Genomic DNA, 25657 nt, shown 5'->3' with positions numbered 1-25657 from the left:
GTACAATAATTCAGTCTGATTCTTTTTGTACAGCAAAATAATGTTTTGGTCATGTATACTTATTGTGTATCTAAGTTATATTTTAATATATTTAACATCTACTGGTCATCCTGCCATCTAGGGGAGGGGGTGGGGGGGGGTAAGAGGTGAAAAATTGGAACAAGAGGTTTGGCAATTGTTAATGCTGTAAAGTTGCCCATGTATATATCCTGTAAATAAAAGGCTATTAAATTTAAAAAAAAAAAAGAAAAAAAAACACACACACAAAAAAAGAAAGCTAATTTTGTATATATTTGAAAAATGTAAAGCTATTTTTAAAAAAAGAATAACTTAAAGTGAAATAAATATATTTTAATTTGAAAAAAAAAAAGAGAACTAGTATTGGTTTTTAGGATAGATTTGGTTTCAAGTCTTGCCTTTGAAACATATTAGCTGTATGACCAGAGATAAATCACTGCATTTGTGATCCTATTACCTATGTCCCTGGCACATAGTAGTTACTTAATAAATACTTGATGATTGATTGAGGAGTAGCTAATTAATGGAAGGAACTTTCACAATGGAAGCTTTTACACTAAAGAAATCACAAGTACAATCCAAAAAAGAAATCATTACTTCCATTTTACAAAGGAATAAACTAAGGCTCAGAGTTGAGATTCCCAAAATATTGCCTTGGGATAAACAGAAATCAAGAAATGTGAGTGTTTTATGAGAAACATAAAAAAAATATAAAAGAAAAAAACACATAAAACAGAGAAAGGCAGATTGGGTCCTGTCCCTTAAATATATGTATGGAGTTATTCTGTTCTTAGTGTAATAATAATGTTATTGATATTTTAAAAAATAAAACCAAAATAAAGACCTTTACACTAAGAAGCAACCAGCCTCTGAGAGGAAATACCAGCCAAGCCAGTCAAATACCATGGTTAGAAACCCAATATCTTTAGAGCAACTCTATCCTGTTGCTCACATGCATGAAATTCTTCAGCTTGATGCCTGTAATTTGATTTTGCTTCCAAATATACATTCAGCCAGTTTGGACTGAGTTTAAAAGTATCTTGTTTAAAAAAAAGTCAATCAAAGCTTTTGGAATATGCCTTCTCTCTGGCCTGCTCTCTCCACTTTATATTTGAATTTGGGTCTTTCAACAACCATCCAAGAGAATCTCCCGTGATGTTCCCAGCCTTGTTTCCCTGGGATCAGACAAGAAGGAAGGATTTTGGCCTAAAGGGAGATGTTTTATGTTAGCAAAGCTGCCTCCTCAGAGGCTAGGGGATTCTGTGTAGAGAGAGATGAGGCCTCTGGCAGAGAGGGCTGCCTCTCACAGTATATCTTCATATTGACCATGGATTCTTCTAAAAGGAAAACTTTGAAATGGTAAAAACCTTTCTTGTTTTCTGATGCTTTCTTTAAAAAAAAAAAAAAGTAAAAACTTACTTAACTTTATTTTTAAAATCTTATTTAACATTTTATTTTTTCTTCACTTACATGTAAAAACAATTTTATTGGTTTGTTTTTTTCAAATTTTGAGTTCCAGATTTTCTCTTTCCCTCCCCCTACTCATTAAGAAGGCAAATAATTTAACACTGGTTATATGTGTGTAGTCATGAAAAACAAATTTCCATATAAGTCACCTGTGAAAGAAAACAGCCAAAAAAAGAAAGAAAGAAAGAAAGAAAGAAAGAAAGAAAGAAAGAAAGAAAGAAAGAAAGAAAAGAAAAGAAAAGAAAGCAAAGAGAAAGTACCTTTGATCTACATCCAGGTCCTATTAGTTCTTTCTCTGGAGATGGACAGCACCTTTCATCCTAAGTCCTGCAGAATTGTCTTGGATCCTTATATTTGCTTCCTGGTCCTTTAAAAATCTTTATCTCATTATCATATTCCCTCTCTCCTACCCTGAGACTCTTACTCCTCCACTCTTGTAATAAATGCACCAGCTTGAGCTTCAAATCATCCTTAGAATAAAGTAGCTTCTGATAAGGAAAAAATTGGAACCTTGTCATAGAATCAGAACCTTAGACTGGGAAGTGATTCTCATAATGTTTAAATCCAATTCTCTCTGCTGAATCCATGAATCTCCTCTACATCATTATGAAAAACAACAATCCTGTTTGAATTGCAGCAATGTGCAACTCATTAATCTCAAGCATCAGAAGTCATGGGTTCAAACCCTTTCTTTCACTAGCATTTGGCAGTGATAAGTAATGAGAGGTGATAAACCTGCATTGGAGTCAGCAATACTCCCAGTAGGTTAGAAACCAGAATAAAATAGAATTGGGGATATTTAGAGGCAGTCAGGTGGTGCAGTGGATAAAGTGCTGGACCTAAAGTCAGGAAGATCTGAGTTCAAAATTCATTATAATTTGAATCTGAGTTCAAATTCAGCCTCAATCACTTTCTAGTTTTGTGAACCTGGGCAAATCACATAACTTTGTTTTATTGTAAAATGAAAATCATATAGCATCTATTTCCCTGGTTTATTGTGAGAATGAAATGTGATAATAATTGTAAAGTTCTTAGCTCAATGCCTGACACATACAAAGTGTTATGTGTAAATGCTAGCTATTATCGTTATTTAACAAAATAAATAAAAATGTTATAGAACACAGAAAATAATAACATGTGGTTTTCTCAGTGAATTTTCAGTCCATGATCCTTATGTAAGGTTTAGTTGGAGGTTGACACTACTGATGTATAGGGTCTTTGATTTGGAGTTGAGATCATTGGCTTCCCATCCCTATTTATTTATTTGGTACGAACTTGGTCAAACCATTTTCCCTCTTTGAAATTGTTACCTCCGCTATAAAATGGAGATAATAATAATATTTACCCTACCTATCTCATAAGGTCATTGTGAAGAAAGGAAGGAGAGAGATGAGGGAAGGAGGAAGAGGGAGAAAGGAAATTCAAGAGAACATATGTTCTCCATATTGAAAGAGAAACAAGTTGGGGATGAGGAGGGACTTATGACCTCCCTAACACTTAAACATTGTAAGCCTTAAAATGCTATAGAAAGGTGAGCTGCTATTATTCTCTTGTTCAAGTTCTTCCTCATTCTGAAACTTGTCTTCTTGGAATTTTCACCCCATGGTCCTAGTTTTCTCTTCTAGATCTTTGTAGAACAAATCTAATCCTTCTTATTTACTATGATTTAAAAAAAATTTTTTTTTCAGCCAATGCTGAGGTTACTATAGCTTACAATTGTGACTTTTCCATTCTGTGCAACCTCCCTCCTCCTCAGTTCTCACATTTCAATAGATTTCAACAGATTGGAACTTTTTCCGTGTTACTGTGAATTAAAGGATATTGAAATACCAGTATAAACCCACTCTAAAATTACAAATACTGAGTTTGAAAAATTTGAAAAAAGTCTTTCTCCTTCTTTACTGAAATCCAAGAATTATATGAGCTATTGTTCTTATTTTGAGGCAGATCTGAAACCAGAAGGAAGTTCACCTAGAGAAGTGGGTTGGAAACATAGGGTCAAGAATCATGGGTTTAGAACTGGAAGCATCTGTAAATATCATCCAATACAGTCACTTCTAAGTATAAAAAGGGTGTCTCAATATAAAGAACTGGAAAAGTCACTGGTCCAATATTATTTAGCTAGAAAGTAGGGGTACTAGGATGCCAATATGAGTCTATATGTTCTAAGGGAGATCAGCAGTCTTTAGCACACTGCATGTCTACAAGTAAAAGGAAAGGAGTATACAGAAATAGCCCTCACTTTGGCATCAGGACACTGAGATTTAAATGCTGGTTCTGTTATTAGTTATCTTAATACCTATTATTAATTATCTTAAACCCTAGACAAATCACTACCTCTTTGAACCGCAGTCTCCTCCTCTAAAATTAAGGGCTTAGACTTGAAAATATTCGCTGAAAGTGAGCTCTATATCTATTGTATATTTTTGATTGCCATTTAGGGAGCACTTCATAGCTTATAAAGTACTTCCCTCAAAACAACACCATGAATGAAATAAGCAGGGCCTATTGTCATGCACATTTTGAATGAAATCTCTGGGTTGTAAGGCACAACAATCCCAAAATACACAGCATCAGATGTTAGAAGAGAAACTCTGGGAAGCTGTGTGTGCAATTGACAAATTAAATTAAATTGAGAAAGGAGAGATAAAAAGGAGAGAAAAGAGGAAAGGAGAGGACAGGAGAAGAGAGGAAAGGAAAAGAAAGGAGGGAAGAGGAAGAGAAAGAAGATGAGAGAGAGAGAGAGAGAGAGAGAGAGAGAGAGAGAGAGAGAGAGAAAAGAGGGAAAGAGGGAAACTGGAATGAAGGGAGAGAGGAAGAGGGAGACAGAAAATTCAAGAGGAGAATACATCTTCTCCATCTTGGGAGAGAAACATGATAGGGAAGTGACTTACCTTCCTAGCACTTATAGATGAATGAATGAACAAATTAATTAAAGTATATGAGAATCATAGGTGATCAGAGGAATTACTGGGTTTGTTTGGCTTGACCCCAGTTGAGATGAGACAGTCCTTCAGAGATTCTTTAGCTCCCTTGACACATAAGATGCCATTTATGTGGCCACTCAAGGTTTTCATAATGATCTTGGATGTAGGTACTAAAAAGGAAATAAGTCTTCCCATGTTTCTCTCCCTCAAGATGGAGTATAAATTCGTTCCTACTGAACACAGCCACAGCAACTCTCTCTCTTCTTCCCAGAATATTCAGTGAACTGATCCCAGCCCTCCACACACACACACACACACACACACACACACACAAAAAAGGGTAGGTCAAAATTTCTCTCTAAAATGTCTACCATGTGCCTTCTGGAATTCCTTTGTCTATCAACACAGAAGATGGAAGAAATTAGCCTCTCAGAGATGAGATGACCTGGTTCAAGTCACACAGCTAAGAAGTGATGATGATGATAATAATAATAATAGTGATGATGATGAAATATACAATACAGTGAGACAGGAAATAGAAAATTGACTTTAGAATCAGGAGAGCCTGGGTTCAAGCTTTATCTGTGACATCTCCTGGCTATGGGACCCTGGGCACATTACTTAATCCCTCAGTGCTCTAGATAACTCTATTGTAACTAAATTACAAATAAATTATTGATATGCATTGGTAGGCATTTTACCACCAATGAATCCATTGATCTATATACGTGCATATACGTGTACCAATATACACAGAAATATGTGTATGTCTCTACAATTACTATTTACCATGCAATACTTAATATATATCACAATCATAATGTAAATAGTTGACATGTATATTGCTCTTTAATTTATAAGGCCCACTTATATTCATTTTATCCTTACTACCCAGTAAGCTAGGGAGTAGATGGTACAGTGTATAGAATGTCAGGCCTGGAACCAGAAAGAACTTATCTTCCAGAATTCAAATCTGGTCTCAAGCACTTACTAGCTGTGTGACTCTGGGCAAGTCACCTAACCCTATGTGCCTAAGCTTCCTCATCTGTTAAATGAACTAGAGAAGGAAATGACAAATCATTCTAGCATCTTTGCCAAAAAAATCCTAAATGAGGACATAAAGAGTCAGACAGAACTGAAACAGCTGAACAACAACAGCAACAAATAAGTATTATCTCCTCATCATCATTATTATCTCTGTCATCATCTAATTCTTGTCATTGTTTTTCAAGGGGTGTAGATAGAAATAGTCCTGGAACAAGGAACTAACCTGCTACTATTCTACTTAATATTCTGCAGACTTTAGCACTGATGAATAAAGCAACAGCTTTTGTAGTTGAATAAAATCATTGAGATGTAAGCTCATCTTTTGTAGACTTACTAAAAGCATCTTTAGGACACTAATAGGAAAGAGGATGGATGTAACGCACTTCATTCTCTTTCCAAATGATTTTGAATTCTGCTAGATTTTTATATTTTCCATATAGCATAGAGATTATGAATATCTAATGTAGAGAAATCTTTTAAAAAACATCATTTTTATGCTTCTGGTTAAGATGACCGTGTGAAAGATCATGTAGGATTCTATCTCTTCTACATTTACTGCAGAAAAATAAAAGTTTTGGGTTTTTTTAAAGGTACCTGATCTAATAATGCTTTAGAAATTCAAAGAGAAATAATTATAAGCTTCTTCAATCAGCTCAGAACTGCCCAAAAAGTCAGTCTCCTAGACTTCTCCTGCAGGAAGCACTCATAATCACAGGTGAACAAGCCAGAAACCTACCAATGATCTGACAAGAGGTCCTCCAAGGCCACCTGAAACCTATTCACTCTGCTCCTAGGAGGCAGAAAGCTTGGAGTGCTGAGGCAGTGAAAATCTAGGATGGCTGGAGATCCAAGGCACTCTGGCTACTCTGACTTTGGACGCAGGGCTTAGAGCTGGCAAAGCTCTAGCCAGGATGCTCCAGGGGGATTGGAAACCTACCACATTCTAAAATGAGGTGATATAAAGAGCAAAGACTGTTCCATTCTAAATCTAAACAATCTAGAGATAATACAACTTTCCAGCACTCTGAGCATAGACATACTAGGGGAGGGGAAAGCCAGCATCAGGAGCTGAGAAAATTGAGTACAAAACCAACGACAAGCCTTATTACCACATCCAAAGGTGAAGGGGAGGGGGGTGAGAGGAAAAGTCTGGCCCTGACACAAAATCCCAAACCAAAAACTGAGTTTGGGAATAGGACTAAATAGAAAATAGTAAAAACTATGTGAAAATATTGAGTCAATAGATGCCCAAGAAGTAAGCCCAGAAGAAGGAGAAAAAACTTCACAAATACTAGCAGAGCTTCAAAGAATAAACAAAACTTTTGGCCATAAACACAATGGGATCAGTGTTACTTTGGCACTGATATGCTTCAAAACTTGGTAAATTCAGTATTCAACTCATTTCCAGGAGAAAAAAAAATGCTTCAGCACTTGATGCTTTCTCAACACTTGTTGAGCTTGCTTATTGTCTTGGTTGAGCAGTAGGGATGGGAGACTGGCCAGGTGTACAGGGAGTAGAACCAGGAGAAAACTTTATATAATAGCAAAAATATTGCAAAGACAACAACTTTGAGTAGGCTTTTGCCCTCGACCTTGGGCAGCTCCTTGATACTGAGGTTGTGCCCAACTATGGGCAAGTCACAGGTCAGTTCCTGCAAGATAATGTGGCTGCAGCATATAGCCTCCAGGCTCCCAAAACAGTATAGTGGAAGGAGCACAGAGGGGAGTGATCAACAGGAGAAATGGCAAGAGCAGGAGCTTCGAGATGGTATGAGCAGCAGTGGGCTGCCAGATGGAGGCAGAGACAGAGGCAAGGACAGTAGAGAACCCAGGACTAATGGCAGTCCTGAGCCCTGAACAGTGGCCAGGCAGTGGAGGGCATAGGGCCATAGCTTCTGCTTCCACATCCAGGCAGGCTCCTCCATCCTGGAAGCTTGGACAATTTGGGGTGGGGACAATGTATTAAGGTAATGGTTCCTCTCAGAAAATGAGTTGGGTCAAGAGGTAGGAGCCCAGCTGGGCTGGCTTGTTTCTCCTCAGCTGAAAGCCCCACTTGTCCCTTGGGGAAAATTAGAATGGAGCAAATAGAATTCAGTGACCTTCTGAAACAGAGCAATATTAAAAGCTAAGATTTAAAAAATAGAAGAAAATATAACTATCGACCTTGAAAACAGGTCAAGGAGAAATAAATTGAGCGTTATCAGGCTTGCTGAAAGCCATGACCAAACAAAAAATCATGGATTTTGTATTTCAAGAAATCATAAATAAAAAGCTTCTCAAAGCTAGAACCAAAAAGCAAAATTAAAAAAAAAAAAGAATCCACTGATCATATTATGAAAGAAACCCCAAATTGAGAACTCCCAGAAATGTCATATGCAAAATCCAAAACTTCCAAGTGGGAAAAAAAATTATTGTAAGCATACAGAAAGAAAGTTTGGGAACAGGACTCAATAGAAAATATCAAAAACCATGGCAAAATATTGAGTAATGCCCAGAAGAAGATAAGTAACTTCATAAACACCAGCAGAGCTTCAAAAAAAAAACCAAAAAATTTTGGCCATAAAGACAAAGAAAGAGAATAGGTACCAAGAATTTAGTCAGGAATATTCACTCAAAACTCACTATTTTTTTAAAAAGAGAGAAATCTTTGGATAAAATATTCAAAAAGGCAAAAACACATACACACACACAAAAAAAAAACCCTTAATACCAAGAATGAGTTAACTTGCATGACTGAATATACTACTACAGAGGAAAAAAGAAGAGAAAGATGAATACATTAAGACCTATATGTATTCATATGTATAAATCTTAAGAAGCACATTAAATGAATGAGCACATACATATGAATATGTATGTATGCATAGATCTTAATGTGCTTACATCTTTATCCAGAGGTTTCATCACAAGTGCTCTAGAATCATGGTTAATCCTTTTATTTATCAGAGTTCTCAATTCTTTCAAAGTTGTTGTCTTTGCAATATTGTTGCTATTATATAAAGTTTTCTCCTGGTTCTACTCCCTGTGAGTTCATAAATGCCTTCCTGGATTTCTCTGGAAAGCTCCCCTTCATCGGTTCTTTTTTTTTGGTTTTTAATTCAATTTCATTCTATACTCACTTCTGAGTTCTCTCTCTCCACCTCCTGCTCCCCCACCCATTGAGAAAGCAAGACAAATAAAACCCATCACAATTGCCATATTAGCTGTACCCATCCCCTCCCTCACTCACTCCCAAATAAAAAGAAAGGAGAAAAAAAGAAAAGAAGCTGCAATCTGTTCTCTGACTCCATCAGCTGTTTATTTGGAGGTGGATAACATGTTTCATTATGAATCTTTGGTGACTTTCCAATTGTATTTGGTCACTGTGTTGATCAGTTACTAAGTCTTTGCAAGTTGACTATCTTTAAAATATTGTTATTGTATAAATTGTTCTCCTGGTTTCATTGACTTCATTTTGAATAAATTCATCCAAGTCTTCCCAGGTTTTCTGAAATCATTTTCTCCATAATTTCTTACAGCACTGTAGTATTCCATCACGTTAAAGATGATAAATAAACCCATAGGAGCCAATATAGACACCAAGTAAAAGAGTGTGGATATAGACTAGAAAAGGGCCCCAGATAGAGTCTTGGGGGACATCCAAAATTAGGCTGTCATCATGAACTTTAGTTATTTCCACAAACTAATTCTTACAATTCCATCACTCTCTTTGATGCTTCTTTGTTGATACATTGTTGACTGATTTAATGCAGATGTTGCCTATGTAGGATTTTTTAAATTATATTCTTGATTGTTTCATCATTTTCACCCAGAGATAAAACACTTTGAGTTACATTTGATAAATCCAGTGGTATATGCCTGTTACCAACTTTTACTGTATTACTTGGCAAAGTGATATCTGTTTGTACTAAAATCATTTCTTTTGATTTTTGATCAGTTTTTTCATGAGCCCTAGGAATTTTCATCAGTCTTCTATTTTTTTTTTTTGATGAGAAAGTATTCATCTTCTGTAAATACCTATGGGTGATAGATCTTATATTTAGTAAATTTTAAATGAGTTTTTAAAAAATAGTTTCCAAATCTGTTATCATTCATTTTATAGTTCCAAAAGTGCACGATAAATGATTAATGGATAGTTATTCATTGTTACCCATTAGCTTTGATTTCAGGGTGCCAACAAGTTTTAATATATTAATCTACAACTTTCTATTTTCAATATATCATGCCTGGAAGAAACCTATTTACAGGTATCACCTTCACTCATGAATTTCTTGGGGCCTCCAGTTTCCAACTTAAAGCCTTCCCTGGCATAGGTTAAGAATTTTATACGTATTATTCCAAATGACATTTTTGTATCATTGAAGAAAGATTCCGCAATATGAAGGAATTATTTGAAGCATTTTTCAATGGAATCACGTGCCTTGATGCCATCCAAGTATATTAAGTGATTAATAGGATGTTTTGGTTCAACTCTTTTGTAACTTAGACATCATACTTTAGTCTATTTAGGGGAGATGATAATAGAGTTAAAGGTTAGGGACACCATAATAGGCTAAATCTATCTTCCTGAAAAATGCCACATTTCATACCAATTGCTCTTGATATTATAGTGTTGATTAGGATATTTTAAGTAGAGAATAGTTTTCCTCATGGGCATCAAAGACTATAGCATTCTCTCTATTTTTGAGTCTATGGCATATATTTTTATACAGGAGAAAATCATGAGTTCAAGGTGGAGTCAAAGTCTTTGTGATACTAAAGGCAGTGTAAATGGGATAGTGTTTTTGAATATCTTATTCAACAATTACTTAATCAATAATAAGTTGCTCTTTATACCCTGAAATTTTCTGGCACAATGCTTTTGCTCTTCAGCCAATATAATATTTCTTATAAGTGCAATGGGAGAATCTGTGCAGACCTCATTAGCTTTCTCAGCTAATGCAGCCTCTCCATGTGGAGGATGCTAGATAGGTTCCTTTGAGAAAATCATGATGATGTATAAGGGAAATGCCTTGGAGAATCTATGGAACATGTGGAACATGTAACTGATTTCAGCTGGCTAACCACATGGTCAGGAGAAAGAAGCTTTTTTGAATTTGCACTGGCTGCAAAAGCAATCCTGGATTCCAGTTCCCAGATTCCTATGGCTTATTCCCCAGTCAGCATTCTCTTCATCTAGAAAAGAAAAGAACAAACAAATGACAGCAACAACAACAACAATCAAAAAAGCCAAGGACCAATGCCTATTTTTAAGGCCATATGACTTTAAACAGGGAGAAAGCCCTAAAACTTTTCCCCTAACAGCATATTCTCTCACTGGACTCCCTGACCAAAGCTGTAACTGAATGAAGCAAAAATAATTGAAGCTAATTCAGACATAGACAGTTCCAGCTCTGCAGCCAACTGAAAAAGACTCCTCCCAACCATGTACTCAGAACTAGACCCAGTGACAAACATATCTATGTGGGCTCAGCAAACTATTCAAGGCACTTTCTTTGCTCATCATGGAAGCTGCTCCTAGAAGCGACTCTTTAAAGAAGTTGCATCAGTTGATCAAACCGATGGGAGTCTGTGCATGTACCAGACCTCCATTTCCCTAATAAGCTCACTTCTGTAAAAGGAACAAATCAATGAATATGGATCTTATCCAGCACTGAGCTTCCTGGTTTTGCAGAATCTAGGATTTTAGCCACCTTCCTCATTCATTATAACTTCTTTTATTCATCGTTAGGTTTTGTTTTGTTTTGTTTTTTAGGGGGGGAAGGTTGGGGAGAGGACTTGCAAGATAATCAGAGTTAAGTGATTTGCCCAAGGTTGCACAGCCAGTAATTGTCAAATGCCTGAGGCCACCCTTGAACTCAGGTCCTCCTGATTCTAAGATTGATGCTCTATCCACTTTGCCAGTTTGCTGCCCCTAATGTACAAATTTTTCCGGTCCTGACTGATCCAATTTATCTTTTTGTTGCATCCAACTTCTTGAAACTATTTAGATGGCCAACAATTTTCCACATTCTTCTTTGTCAGAGGTTCGCTCTCCTCTGGTTTCTTTTCTCCTCAAATAACTGTAGTCAAGTTAACAAATTAAATCATACACACTTATTAAGGATCTAGTATGTGCTATACTGTGCCAAATGTTGGTTGATTGGTTGTTGTCCTTTGATCTCAAAGAGGACAAAATGTCATCATTATGTCAAAATCAGATTTTAATATACTCTTTATTTGATCTCTCACTTCATCTCATTTAGTCTTAGCAGTGAAGTTATTTCCTACAATTGCCTTCCACTGTTTTGGAGTATTTTGTCATGTGACAGACTTGAGAATACCATTGGTATTGCCTGTCATCTGCCTGTCACTCCCCTTCTATATTTCTCTATTGATTTCCTATTATTTCTAGAACAAACTTTTAAAGTTTTATACAATTTAGGTGCAATCTATTAGGGTTTTTTGGTTGTTTGGTTGTTTTTTTTTTGTTTTGTTTTTTTGTTTTTTTTGCTGAGGTCATTGGGGTTAAGTGACTTGCCCAGGGTCCCACCTAGCCAGGAAGTGTTGTGTCGGAGGCCAGATTTGAATTCAGGTCCTCCTGATTTCAGGGCTGGGGCCCTATCCACGACATCAACTAGCTGTCCCTGTTTCATTCTTTTTGAATGTTATTCCTCCTTCTGCTCTCCTACAAACTGGCTAAATTGTCCTCTTCTTTATCATTCACTTATAAGAATCCATCTCTCATCTTCCATCTCCCATCTCCATGACCATCTCCCATTCCTGGAATTCCTTAAATTTTTTTAACCACATTTATTTATTACAAGGATTTCACCATTATCCCCTCCTTATCTCATTTGTACTCGTTGGGAAAAGTTAGGTATAATGATGCCAAAAAAAAAAAAAAAAAAAGGAGGGAAACATTGTTAAAGGCACAGAAAAGAACAGAAGGCAATTTTAGAAGGAAACAATCAGAATAGTAACACATAGAATGTATTATATATATGTATGTATGGATGGATGGATATAGTCTCTTTTCCTCATGATTTCATAAAGAATTCTCTCTTTAGGTTCTTCTGTAGTATGGGAATGCTTCTTTTTTTGTTGTCTAACTAAAAAATCTTTTTAAAAAAATTTTACCATTTTCTACATAAAACCTTTTTTGATTCTAACTACTAGTGTTCTTCCTTCCAAACTGCTTAGAATATAACTGCTTTGTACTTATTTGTATTTATTCACTTTATACTTGTGCTATATAAATTTATGTAGTTGCTTGTCTCCCTCCTTTGAAAGTAAGTTCTTTGTAAGCAGGGATTGTTACTTTTTTTGTAGTAGTATCCCCAGTGTCTGACTTACAGAAGGTGTTTAATAGATAAGAGTTGATTGATAAGATCTGTTTCCAATTTTTTTTTAGGAGATTGTACTAGTGTATTGCCAAAACATACATGTCCTCAGTTCATTTCATGGGCACTCCTGGTTTCCCTGCTTGAGTGGTTAGTGTCAGCTGCACTGAAGCATATCCAGCAGAAATTTTGATTTCTTCTGGTATATGCTGTCTTGTTGTTATATCTGAACACAAAGAAGCACCATCCATTCCCTAGGGTTCCATGTCAAGCTGATTATCATGATAATTTCAAGTAAGTCCAGCCTGTAACCTCTTATCAGCAGTTATATCACCCTAACCAGGGTGCTAACCTACTGAGTGGGGTTGAGCAGAGCCAGCATTTTAATGTTTCTGCCAGTCCCTCACAAGTACCCTAATGGCATAGGGGTGCACAGATTTCCACTTTAAGTCCCCCTAGCTGGAACTACCTTACTTTGCCATTACCTCCTTCCCTCATGGGTTATGGAATGATGGGTTAGAAATTGAAGCATTATTGTTATAATCATCATCATCACCATCACTATCACCATCATTGTCACTATTAGACCATATATATATAAACAAGCTATTGTTTACGAAGAGCTTTCCTCACAAGCATCTTCTAGTCAAGTAGGGTAATGAATGCCATATCATCCCCTGTCACTGGAGAAGAGAAATGGCAAGAGTTTAAGGGACTTGGCCAAAGTCATACATAAAGAATGTACAGCAGAAATTGAACTGAAACCTTTGTGACTTCAAGTCCAGTGCTCTTTCCCCTCTCCCACAATGCATACATTTTATTTTGAGTCACAACAGAGCCTCATAACTGTCTAATTTATTATTATATAGTACGGTGCCAGATAATTATACACTGTGGTACAATTTGTTATAACTTGGGCCTGGGCCTGTAGCTGCATAATTTATTATTATACAGTGCTGCCGTGCAAAATACTGGGAGCATGTAATTTATTATAGAGCTTACTACCTAACCTGTAATCCAGAATGCAGCACACACGCAATGTGGGTGAGTTAATGTTACCATGGGAATCTTAACTTAGAAATTTCTTCGTTTTTAAACTTCTTTGCTGAAGAAAAGAAGCTTATCTGTTACCTTTTACCTGTCTCTGTGGCCCTAGTCATGTATACACCTGTTGACTTGAACAACACAAGGTTGATTTTAATGACGAGAGAGAGAGAGAGAGAGAGAGAGAGAGAGAGAGAGAGAGAGAGAGAGAGAAGAAAATGAAGGTAAACTAAAGCCAGAAAGGACAGAAAGGAAGGTGAAAAGATGTTGGACTTGACATTGTAGTACCTGGCTTCAAATCTTTTTTTTCCCTCCTCTATAAAATGAAGCAGAGGGTAGATTAGATGGACTTCAAGACCCCTTGTCATATAAACATGGGAAACACTTTTCCACAAATTCATAGAAGGTTAGAGTTGAGAGGGACCTAAAGAGGGTCCCTTTGACAGATGGCTAGGGTTGGGAGCGAAATCCACTCAGCCTGTTCTTTCAGGACCTAAACAAATCAAGGATTTTAGCAGTGGAAAGGCCCCTTCAGAAATATCTAATGAATCTCATGAGTACAATCAAGTCCCCAAAGTCACTTGGGCAAAATCTTCTGACCTGACAGGGTTCTTTCCACAACAACCATAAATCCATTTTGAGACTGTCAAAGACAGCACAATATAGAGAGCCAAGAGCTGTCCTCAGAGCCAGAAAGAGTTCTGGTCTTTCCTCTGACATATGCTGGTTTTGTGACCCTCTAAGATAAGAGGGAAGATGCTGACCCAAATCAGTAGAGGGAGTTTCCTCACTGGATTGTTCCCTATAATATCACAAGTCTAGTCTCTAGTGCCTGATTTTGGTGGGAAACATTCTTTTCTAGAAAATAAATCTCTTGACCTTAGGGAACAAATCCCTTAATTCTGTGAACTAAGGACTATGGAGACCTCAGAGATTATTTGACTAGAGGCAACTAGAGATAGAGTACTAGAGCCTGAGTCAGGAAAATGTGTGTTCAAATCCTTACACAGATATAAGCAATGTGACATTGGTTAAATCATCTAACCTTTCTCATCTATTAAATGGGGTTTATAAATCTCACACTAAATTGTTTTGAGGCTATGATGAGAAAATGTATGTAAAGTGTTTTGTAAACTTTAAGGTATTATAAAGATGCTGGCTATTTTGATTGTTACTATCATTATCACAGTTTAAATTCCCTATAAAATGACTTACCGAGGTCCTATTTGGTAAGTAGCAAGGAATCTTTCCATTAGAATACATTTCCTTTCCTGTCAGTACCTAAAACATACATTTTTCACACCCAGCCTACCCAAGGGAGATCCATGAAAAATTTAAGCCTCATCTGACTCGTGCATCTCTAGGAGATTCACAGAACATCAATGCTGGAAGAGACTTACTTAATACAACCTCTTTGTTTTACAAATAGGGAAGTTAAGGCCCAAAAAAGGGACATGGTTGTCAATGGTCATATATCAAAGACAGAACTATAACCCTGATCACTTGCTTCCCATTCAGAGGTTCTTTCCATCCTATCATGACACTCTTTTTTCCATTCCCCTCATTTGGGGCTTCCTGTAATCCTTAACATGAGTTATGGGACTTAAAGGTGTAAAATGAGGGAGAAAAGAAGGTTTACATGCAATATAAAACATAATGGGTCATACTTGAGGTCAGTCACCAATCCAATGGGTCTGAGTTTGCATTTGACAGCCCTTGGGAAGCTCCCTCTTTTCATACAAAGAGTCACAGATACCTCAGATTCAAAGTGTTCTACTGGTTCACAGACACTCAGACCACAGCTAGAAGCTCCCACTGATATGCTTATTTTTTTCTTAGTTAGCTACAGCACACAAGTCAAAAGTATTTACTATAATAACATAGTAAGAAAAATCACAAAAAATAAATTTTTTTAAAAAATCACAAAAAGCAATATATCATTCCCTCCATTGTCCCAAGGCAATCTTTTACAATCTTTTACAAGTATACTAAGCATAAGTGAATACATAGAAGTCATGTATGAGCACATATATGGACACATGTGGCCAGAGCATATTCATGAAAGGGTAGTTCATGTCTCTGATGCCCCAGGGCCACACTACTTGCACTAGGACCTCTCTCCACCTCTCCACTGGACTCTTTGTTCAGCTTACTAGTGACTGGTTCTGGGTTGGTGTTCGATCTCTGCCAGACATTACCCCCACAACAAGTCTGCAGACATCTCTTTCAGGGCTAGTAGCTGGTCATTTCAGCCCTAGTATTCTAGGCTATAATAGTTATAATTTTTCCTTGATTAGACAGGCAGACAAGCAACAAAGACTAGGCAGAGTAGCCCCAAGCTAAGATTAAATCTTTCTTTTTGATCCCTATGTGTGAGTGTAGTTCAAAGCTCTCTGTTATAGATAACTAACTGAGGGTTAGATATTCCCAAAATGCTCTCTGGTTAAGCACGGATGAATCTGAACAAGAACAAAAGGGAAGCAAAGAGAGTAGAGGAATTATACTCTACTCATCTAGCCCACATTTCTGTCTTTATCATGCATATCTGTCAACAGTCAAGCTTGGCAGCTTTGGTGCAAAATTTCGGCCAGGGGGAAAGCCTTATTCTCTTCCCCCATTGTCTCCATCCCTTCTCCCACTAGAAAAGAATCTACAATTCTACTAAGTTATTTGTACTCTATATTTGAATATCTGTGAAAATCATAAACAATAAAGAGACTAATGATAATCAACTACATAATAGAATTCATACACAGATCCCTAAGACATGGATTTCACACTAGAACTATGTGCAGCTATCATTATTATATGGGATAAGCATTTTATATATACATACATATACATATATATATATATATAGTGTGTGTGTGTGTGTGTAACAATAGCATAATTCACAACATATCATCTTTCAAAACAAAGATATGTCTCAGTGCCATACAAAATACAAAATAGAATTATATTCAACAACCAAAAGCAGAAACATACAATATGCAATATAGCAAAAGTACATGCAGAATACTTGTATACTAGTATAGGTAGTATAGGTATACTAGTATAGGTATGCTTAATATAGCAACAAACACAGGAGTCATATTCTGTCATAATCCTATATACACTTAATTTATATCTCAGTTTCCTTGTCTGTAAAATGGGGCCTGCCATCTCTTAGTGTTGTGTCAATAAAATGAGATATTATTTGTAAAATACTTGCAAACCTTAAAGCAATATATGAACATTGTTTTTAGTGTGTGACCATTGCACAGGAAGTACATACCTACATTATATCAAGCAATAAGGTTTGATTACATAGGCTGTTGTTTTCTTGGCAGAGATATTGGAGTGGTTTTCCATTTCCTTCTTGAGCTCATTTTACAGATGAGGAAACTGAGGCAAACAGGATTAAATGATTTTCCCAGAATAACTCAGCTTGTAAGTGTCTGAGGCCAGATTTGAACACAGAAAGATGAGACTTCCTCACTCCAGACCCAGCTCTATCTCCTGTGCAACCTAGCTGCTTGCCAGTATAGATCATCCCTCCTATTTATCTTAAACATCATGTATGAACTTGGGACCTGATCTAATAGGCTATAAGCTCCTGAGCTCATGGATGGCCTAGGCTTCCTGTCAGCATCCTCAGGCTTCCCAACCTGCAGGTCCAACCCCAGACTTGTCAATGGCTCAGCCTCTGGGTGATGTGGCGCCCACCCTCCATTTTTCAGCTGCTTCCACAACTGGAGTAATGGCAAAAAAGAGACTGCCTTCATTAGTCAACATAATCAGATCACTGGGCACACAGGTCAAGACATCATCCTCTGAGAATAAAGGATGAAAAACAGCAATAATTAGATCCCTGGGCCTCTAATCCCTATCCTGAATTTAGGGGTGAGATAGGCTAGTGATCCCTGTTCCCAGACCTTCTGGGTGTCCTATCTTGATTTCTCTGATCTACTAGCAGATACTACTGCCCAGTGTCTTTCTCATATGAATCATTATCTCCTGAGCTATTTTCTAGTTCTTAAAGTCTTTTTTTTGGTGAGAGGACATTTCTTCTCAGTCTTCTTGATTGATACTTCATGATTTCTCCTGCTTTCCTCCATGAGGGAGCCCAACTCCACAATAGGTAATAGATGATTGCAATGTATTGTGTTTTCAGGGCTTCTATCATTTTCCAGCACCAGCCTGGAAAGTATGTCAATCTTCCAACTATTTGGTATGGAAAGGTCTGCCATCTTGTATATTCCCTAAGGTTTCTTGCTGAAGGTTTTGACAATGAACTTATGCATCAGACAGTTATTTGTCTCTATTGCAGCAAACTGAGACTATAGCAAAATGATAGGCCCCCATCAGCTACTCTTTTAGCCAACAGATATATTGGTTATGAATTTCTAAGTCTTCATCTTCTGTGATGTAAAAGAACAAACTGAAAAGCAAACTCTCTCATTCAGACATCAGCAGGTATTATTCCTGAGAGCTTTCAAGTTCTCGAGACATTAACCTAAAGGACACCAGAAAGGCCATGGGGAGACAAGGAACCATCTTGCTTAGCCATTTGGACAAATAGTATAGTGGCCACATCTTTTTCAGTCGAGAGGTCATACAGAGCCATGGAAGGATGAAAATGAATATATTTAAATATGGCATAGGATGATTAGCAGGAGAAGCTGCTCTAAGGAGGTGTTCAGACCACAAGCTAAGAAGAGGAATTACCAAGCAAGTCTAGAGGTGCAGAAATAGGAATAATGTTTTCTTTTTTTTCTTCCTCACTCTCAAAAAGAAGCTGTTTTCTAATCAATCCTTCAACTTCCTGTCTTTTCTTGTGTCTTCCAGGAAGATTTACTAGGACTGAGAGTTTTGCTTTCCCTGTTTAATTTTGTGTTTTGGTGTTTAGCTAGTTAGTTATTAAAATTAAAAAAAAAAACTTGTTGGCCAACAAACCTCAGGTGTTTGTTCACATTGAATTGTGGAAGCAAGTGGAAGCAAGACAGACAGACAGAGAGAGAGAGAGAGAGAGAGACAGAGAGAGACAGAGACAGAGACAGAGACAAAGAGACAGAGAGAGACAGACAGACAGAGACAGACAGAGACAGAGAGAGAACTAGAGAAATCTTTAAAGGGCAGGAAACTGCTTTCCTCTTAGTATAAATTGTGGGGTGGGGGCAAGAGAGGGAAAGAGTGAATCAGATATTTTTATATCCTTTCAGATTGTGCACATCTCAATTTGAACTATCAGCTTATTTTCTTCGCATTTAAAAAAAAAAAAAAAAGTGAGCCAAAAAGCTCCTCTGTGGAAATGATCTAGCCTCCTGCGGGGCTGCTTAAAAAAAACCTACTCCAAGATGGAGGTAGGGGGTGGGGAGGAGAGAAAGACCTCACACAGGCACCATTGATCTGGGCTAAAGAATTTAACTGTGCAGGAACCAGCTCTCGCTATCAAGGCTAGGGGATGGATGACCCCTGTCTCCACTCACAAGCTCCGCCTGGTGGTTAGACTAGAAAATGGTACCTGCTGATTCTACTGTACCTTTTACTAAGGCTCTGTTTCCCCAGGGTGTCCCCTAGTAGACATTGCCACACTCACAAAGACAAGGTAGGATTCTAGACTTCTTTATTCCTGACAAAACCTTCATTTTATCTGTCAGAGTACAGCCTAAAAGGAAATCAAATACAGAAAAATAATGCCCACAAAACCTTAGCTACAGTAGAGACTTTTTGACTACTCATGTTTGTGTGTCCAAGATGAAATGGTCCATCATGTGTGGGTACTGCTTATATTTTTACTCTTTTCTTCCAAAAAAGATTTTTTTAAAGTCCATGCAAACAAGTTCCAACAACTTACTGGTGCTTATATTCTACAAGGATTCAGCACAATTTGGCAGGACTTCCCTACGGACATATGGGGCATAAGTCTGACACTTCTTATAGACATCTGTTGCCATTTGAGGCCAGGAAAATCTGTTTCTTAGTAGCTCTACTGCCCTCTCTTGACTCTTGTCCAAAGACACCACGTCGTGTTGCCATAACTAGAGAACAAAATGCCCTGAGTAGCATCAACAGCTTTCTGGTACCACCTGTGGGACCAATTACAGGTTGATACAACATTCCATGGCATAGATGTGATTTCTGCCATTGTTTTACCAGCACAGTAGCCTCTGGGGAAGGAAATTAATCCCCCAAAGGGCACTCCCTCACTTCTCAGCTTGTATCACTTCTCCTAATCCTTCATCCTGAAGTTTTTCCCACTGACAATCATCCAAGGACAACTGAAGCAAAGAGGATTGCTTCAATGAAAAAAAATTACTAATGGCATATCCTCTAGTGGGAGCTCCAAACTCTTAGTTACACTTTCATAAAACTGTAGTTCAGCTTCTTGGGAATCACAGAGAGCTTCCATCTCTTCTGGGATCATCACCATCACTTTGCATAGTGATATTCTATTGGACAGAGAATTTTGATCCAAATTAATTCTCTTTGGTCAATAATGTATATTGAACTTCTAGTTGGCTAATGATGCTACTCATCTCTGGCAGCTAGAATTCAACTTGGATTCCAGTCAAAAATCTAGGTCAGTAGATTCTTGTCTATCCTTACTTTAAATTTAATTTTCTAGTTATAGTCTTTGAATTTCTCAATAACTTTTCATTTTAAAGCCAAGAACTGCAGTTTGCTAATGAGATATCAAATCCTCACAGTCAATATGTCCTCTGCTGAGAAATGCAATAGGTTTCTAGTGACTATAACTCTCTTTTGGCTCAAGACTGTTCCCAGGCAAATCAAGATAGCATTAGTATGCAGGGGGGAAGAGCTCTTTCTCAAGTCTTCAAGGCTAATACTGTTGACCAAATTCTTAAAAACTTCTTAATATTTCTAATTACAGCAGATTCTAAATGGTGTCAAAGCATCAAGTTAGGCTGACTTTTCTTGTCCTAGTTCTTTCTAACCATATACATAAATGAGAGCTCTCATAGACTTAGAACTATAGGGGACAGCAGCAGCATCTAGTCCAACCCCCTTATTTTACAGAGAAGAAAACTGAGGCACAGAGAAATTATGTAATTTGTCAGAGTCGCACAGCTAATAAGTATCAGAGGTAGATTTGAACTTGAACTTTCCAAGTTCAACAATCTATACATTATCTCAAAAAACTGAGAGGCTTAGTAATATAAACTTAAGTCTTCCAAATATTTCTAGAAATCCTAGAAAAATAATACAATCATAGATTTAGAATTAGGAAGAGCCTTAGAGGTCATCAAGTCCATTTTACGGATGATGAAACTGAGTCCTAGAGAGGAGGCTCAGTGGAGGCAGCTGATGGCACAGTAGATAGACTACTTGCTGAACCTGCAATCTTCTCAAGATACATGCTCCTTCCTTAGTGAGACATTATGTGATTTGAATACTTGACAAAAGCTCTTCAAAACCATCACTTGCCAATGGACAGGTTTTTTTAAAAAATATCTTACTTTTTTCTAATTATATGTAAAAACAATTTTTAACATTTTTTTAAAATTTGAGTTCCAAATTCTCCTTCTCCCTTTTTCCCTCCCTGAGATGGCAGGCAATTTGATATGGACTATACATGTGCAGTCATGCAAAACATATTTCCATATTAGTCATGTTCTGAAAGAAAACAGGAAAAAAAAAAACACCAAAAAAAAAAAAAGTATACTTCAATCTTCATTCAGATTCTCTCAGTTCTTATGTAATTTGCCAGAGTCGCACAGCTAATAAGTATCTTGGTACTTATTTTTTGAGGTGGAGAGCAGTTTTCATCATAAGATCTTTGGAATTGTCTTGGATGTTTATGTAGCTGAGAATAGGTAAGACGTTCACAGTTGATTATCATACGATATTGCTGTTATTGTGTATAGTGTCTGACAGACAGCTTCATACCAGCTTCTAGCTAATCTAACACTTTGTTCGTTGTTTCCTTTGTGTTTTCAAGGTCTTTCCAAAGGCAGTGAGAACATCTGAGTATGCTCTAAATATACCAAAAGTTCTAGATAGTTCTTGTTTCCCACCACTTTCTCTGTAAGTCATTGAAATATAGATATTCCCCATCCTTCCATCCATCACCCATCCTCTGGGTGCACATACACACACACACACACACACACACACACACACCCCAATTCCTTGGAGCATATGATGCTTGCTGAGATGAAAACTGTGGTCACTTGGTCATCCTCTGCTATGGATCTGGGAGTATCCTATGCATTATTCCAGTGCTAAAAGCTACTGCCACCCAACAAGTAATCCAAAGTACTTTGACCTTATGGCATGTAACACTTTCACTTTAGCTTCCTTCTTCAATTCCCAGTGGTCTACAAACATCTAGATTTTCACATTCTTCTTTCCTATTATCACCATAAGTGAAATTTATGGACCACTGGACTCTGTGATGATGCATTGACTAATGGTTCTTTCAGATGATTTCTGAGGTCTTTCATAGCCTAAAGCGCAAATTTCTGAGATTGCTTTTGAGAGAGTCAGGAATCATTGGATTTAATACGTCTTCAGGCATACCATACATCTCACTCATGCAATGAGGACATTTTTGCACTAAAATGTTTCCTCAAATTATTCTCAATTTGACTCTAGACTCACCAAAAGCAAATTTTTCTGGACATACTATTGAGTTGAATTGGTGCTCCTAAGTGGTTCCTATCACCATTAGCTTCTCATTTCTTCTAGACTTCCATGTAGGAAATATTGATTATCAATCAAAAGTATCTAGGTATTGGATCCTAGCTCACTGCTCAAAATATTTTGAAAAGCCTGGAGCTGGCCCCAGACAATGCTGAAACACCTGAGATCTTTGCCAGTTCTATGTGTACCTGAACCAGCATCCACTTTCCTGCTGCCACCCACTACTTCCTTAGAGATCTTCAAGAAATTCCATTGTGGTTAGATCTTCTTACCCAGCCTAGAGTCATCCTCCTGTCCACATTTAGGGAATCTCTAGCAAAAATGTCTATAAAATGATTAAAATTCAATCATCAATTGTGATCTGTTATCCAACAGAGTGGAATTCTCTAACTCTTCAGTCACTCAGTGCTGCGCAAGATCCAAATGGAAAAATCCAGGAATTACAGCAGGAGAAAAATTTAGCTTCTTTGAGACCTCGGGCCACCCCTCTCCAATCCTACAGATGTCAATCAATTCCAGGTAATTCAAGTTCTCATATATTAGAACTTAATTGGTTCCCATTTGTAACAATAACAACAAGAAAAGCTACACTCTACTTATGTAGAAAACACAAGTAGAACCTGCAAGAACTGTTGCTGCTTATTCATGAGGCTCTTTGTCTTCTGGTCCCAAACCTGTTTTTATTGAGGAAAGCTGCTCTGCTTTCTGGGCTACCTCCCATCATATTTATCTTGATCTTTTTCAGTGGACTCTGGTGATCCAGGGGATCCTTTCATTTGATCTCAGTGGCTTAAGATATCTTAGAATCCTGTGAAGTTATTTTCTGTAGTATCAGGATGCTCTCCTACCTTATATTCTTCCATTTAACAAGGCAAATTACAGCTGATTATCCAGCAGGGGAATGATATTCCTTTTTTTCACTTAGCCATATATGGGTCCATAGCAAGACATCATGTAAATCATTTTACTGAATTAGAAAAAATAACAAAGTTCATTTAGAAGAACAAAAGGTCAAGATTTTCAAAGAAACCAAAGGAAATAATGTAAAGAAAGAAGATCCAGCAGTATCAGATCTTAAATTATATTATACGGTAAGAGCATTATTGAAGTATAAAATGAATAATTTCAATTGTTTTTAATTAAAATGTTCTTGTAGTTTTAAAAATTGTGCCAAGAATACAAGGAATGCAGAAAATTGGGGGGAAACTTTCAAGGATAATCACATTGGATGTGATTGTGTTGTAATACTGCTATAGTGTAAGACATAATAAACTAGTAGGTTTAAAAGAAATTTACTTTTTTAAAGTTTAAAAAAATGGAAAGACTTGTGCATATGAATAAGGATACTATCCATCTTCAGAGAAACAGATGACAGGTAGAAATAAGCATAGTATGGTCTTACATAAATGTATACAAGTGTATATGTGTATGTTTATAGATATCTATGTATATGTATAGATATGTGTGTGTATTTGTTTTTAATTATAGCCTTCTTTAAAGTGGTGGAGGGGAGGGAAGGAAAAATAAGAAACAAAACAGACATAATGTGCTATTTGACCCAGTCTGTCAGGATCTCTGTCTTCCACAAGCTTTGCATCCTTGACCACAAGCTTTAGTGACCTTTCCTGTTCTTACCTGGAGGTGGTTAGGAACTTTACATAGAGACCATTGGGAATTCTTTGTATTTCCCAGGTGGCCCCCTAGCATTTACAACTATTCAAATATCACAGTCAACTGTTGTATTGTCAATATATATGCATCATAATATATATGTATATATTATATGTAGAACATATACAAAATTTGAGTCCTGAATAACTGCCCACATTTCTTCAGTCCTATGTCATCCCCGTGCCATCAATAAGAATACATTTTTTAAAAGAACACTATTGAATGCATATTCAATTGAATTTTGATTAATTAAAAAGCTGATTCAATAGAATCAACATTCATTGAATATTGATGCAATGATATTCTTTTTTTTAGAAAAAGGAATTATTATTAATAGCTTTAGCTTTGACATCATTTAAGTTTTCCCTTGTATTTTCCCCCTCATCTTCTACACAGCCATTCTTCTTAAAAAAAAAAAAAAAAAACAATTCAGGAAAATTGATCAATACAAGAAAAAATTTAATGTTATAAAACTTTTCCCATACCTTCTAAGGAGCAAGAAGTGGATTTTTATCTTTTCTTTAGGGCCAAAATTGTTTCTTATAGTTTTGTAAAATACAGTTTTGATTGTTTTGTAGTCATTGCTCTCTCCTTTTACATTGTTGCAATCATTGGGCATATTGTTTTCCTGGTTCTGTGCACTTCACTTTATACCAGTTATAACCAGAGATACCCTTGAATTCGTCCTTCTTCTGATTGTTCAGTTTTCATGTGGTGAGCATGTCCATTTTGGAAATGGGCAAACAGAGCTTGAATTAAGAAAGAGATAGAAAAAATGTCAATAACATTTACCTTAAATTTAAGAAATAGATCCTACAGTTTGGAGAGCTAGTTGTGAAACATTCTCCGGCACATCCCTTAGAACCTTAGACCCCATTCTTACCTTAAGCAGGGGGCGATTTCTTCAGGAACAGCCTGTGGAGTGAGATGGGACTCGATTAATCAAGGGGCCTTTAAGCCTGGTAGCTATAAATGACAGAGAGACTTTGGAAGTGGAATTCAAGAAATATAGAAAAGGGACAAGGCACAGGTTTTTCAATGATCAGTGGTATATTTCCCTGAAGCTGCAGAAAAGGGGGGAGACAAGTCCTCTCCCCCCAGCACTTCTCTTGATACCCAGGGCCTATGACCTCAGAGGCTGCTAAGAATGGATTTTCCCAGTAAAATCATTCTCTTGTTTGAATTAAAGATTTTATCTTGCTCCCAAAGAGTTTATTTACTCTTATGTATTCTTTCTTCTCTTCTAATCTGTATAACTTCCCTGATTTCTGTTTACCATTCTCTTGGATAAATGGGTTTGCTCACTATATGAAATGATTATTTGTGTTTGTTTGCATTTGGTGGGAAGGAGAAACTGAAGAGATTAACTGATGCCTTCCCTTTTAGACTTGCCAAGGAAAGTGGCTTTTATTCTGAAAAGAAAGCATTGGAACTCTAGACTACCAACATTTGATATGTGGCAGATGGATATTAATTTTCTAGCCCACTGTCCATGTTGGAGATAGAAGACTAAAG

The 25657-nt window shown here is 37.0% G+C and overlaps 1 long non-coding RNA gene across 1 annotated transcript; it reads right to left on the bottom strand.

The window, feature by feature from the left end:
- Positions 1 to 9426: 9426 nt before the first annotated feature.
- On the bottom strand, positions 9427 to 25171 carry LOC116421776. Its single transcript, XR_004232304.1, has 3 exons — positions 25026 to 25171; positions 24628 to 24891; positions 9427 to 10634 (listed from the first exon to the last, which is right to left on the bottom strand). It is a non-coding gene; the product is annotated as an uncharacterized LOC116421776 (long non-coding RNA).
- Between the last annotated feature and the right edge of the window lie 486 nt (positions 25172 to 25657).

The sequence above is a fragment of the Sarcophilus harrisii genome, chromosome 2, assembly GCF_902635505.1.
Source record: "Sarcophilus harrisii chromosome 2, mSarHar1.11, whole genome shotgun sequence".
In the NCBI taxonomy this organism is placed as follows: Eukaryota; Metazoa; Chordata; class Mammalia; order Dasyuromorphia; family Dasyuridae; genus Sarcophilus; species Sarcophilus harrisii.
This window is presented reverse-complemented; position numbering and strand designations above follow the sequence as displayed.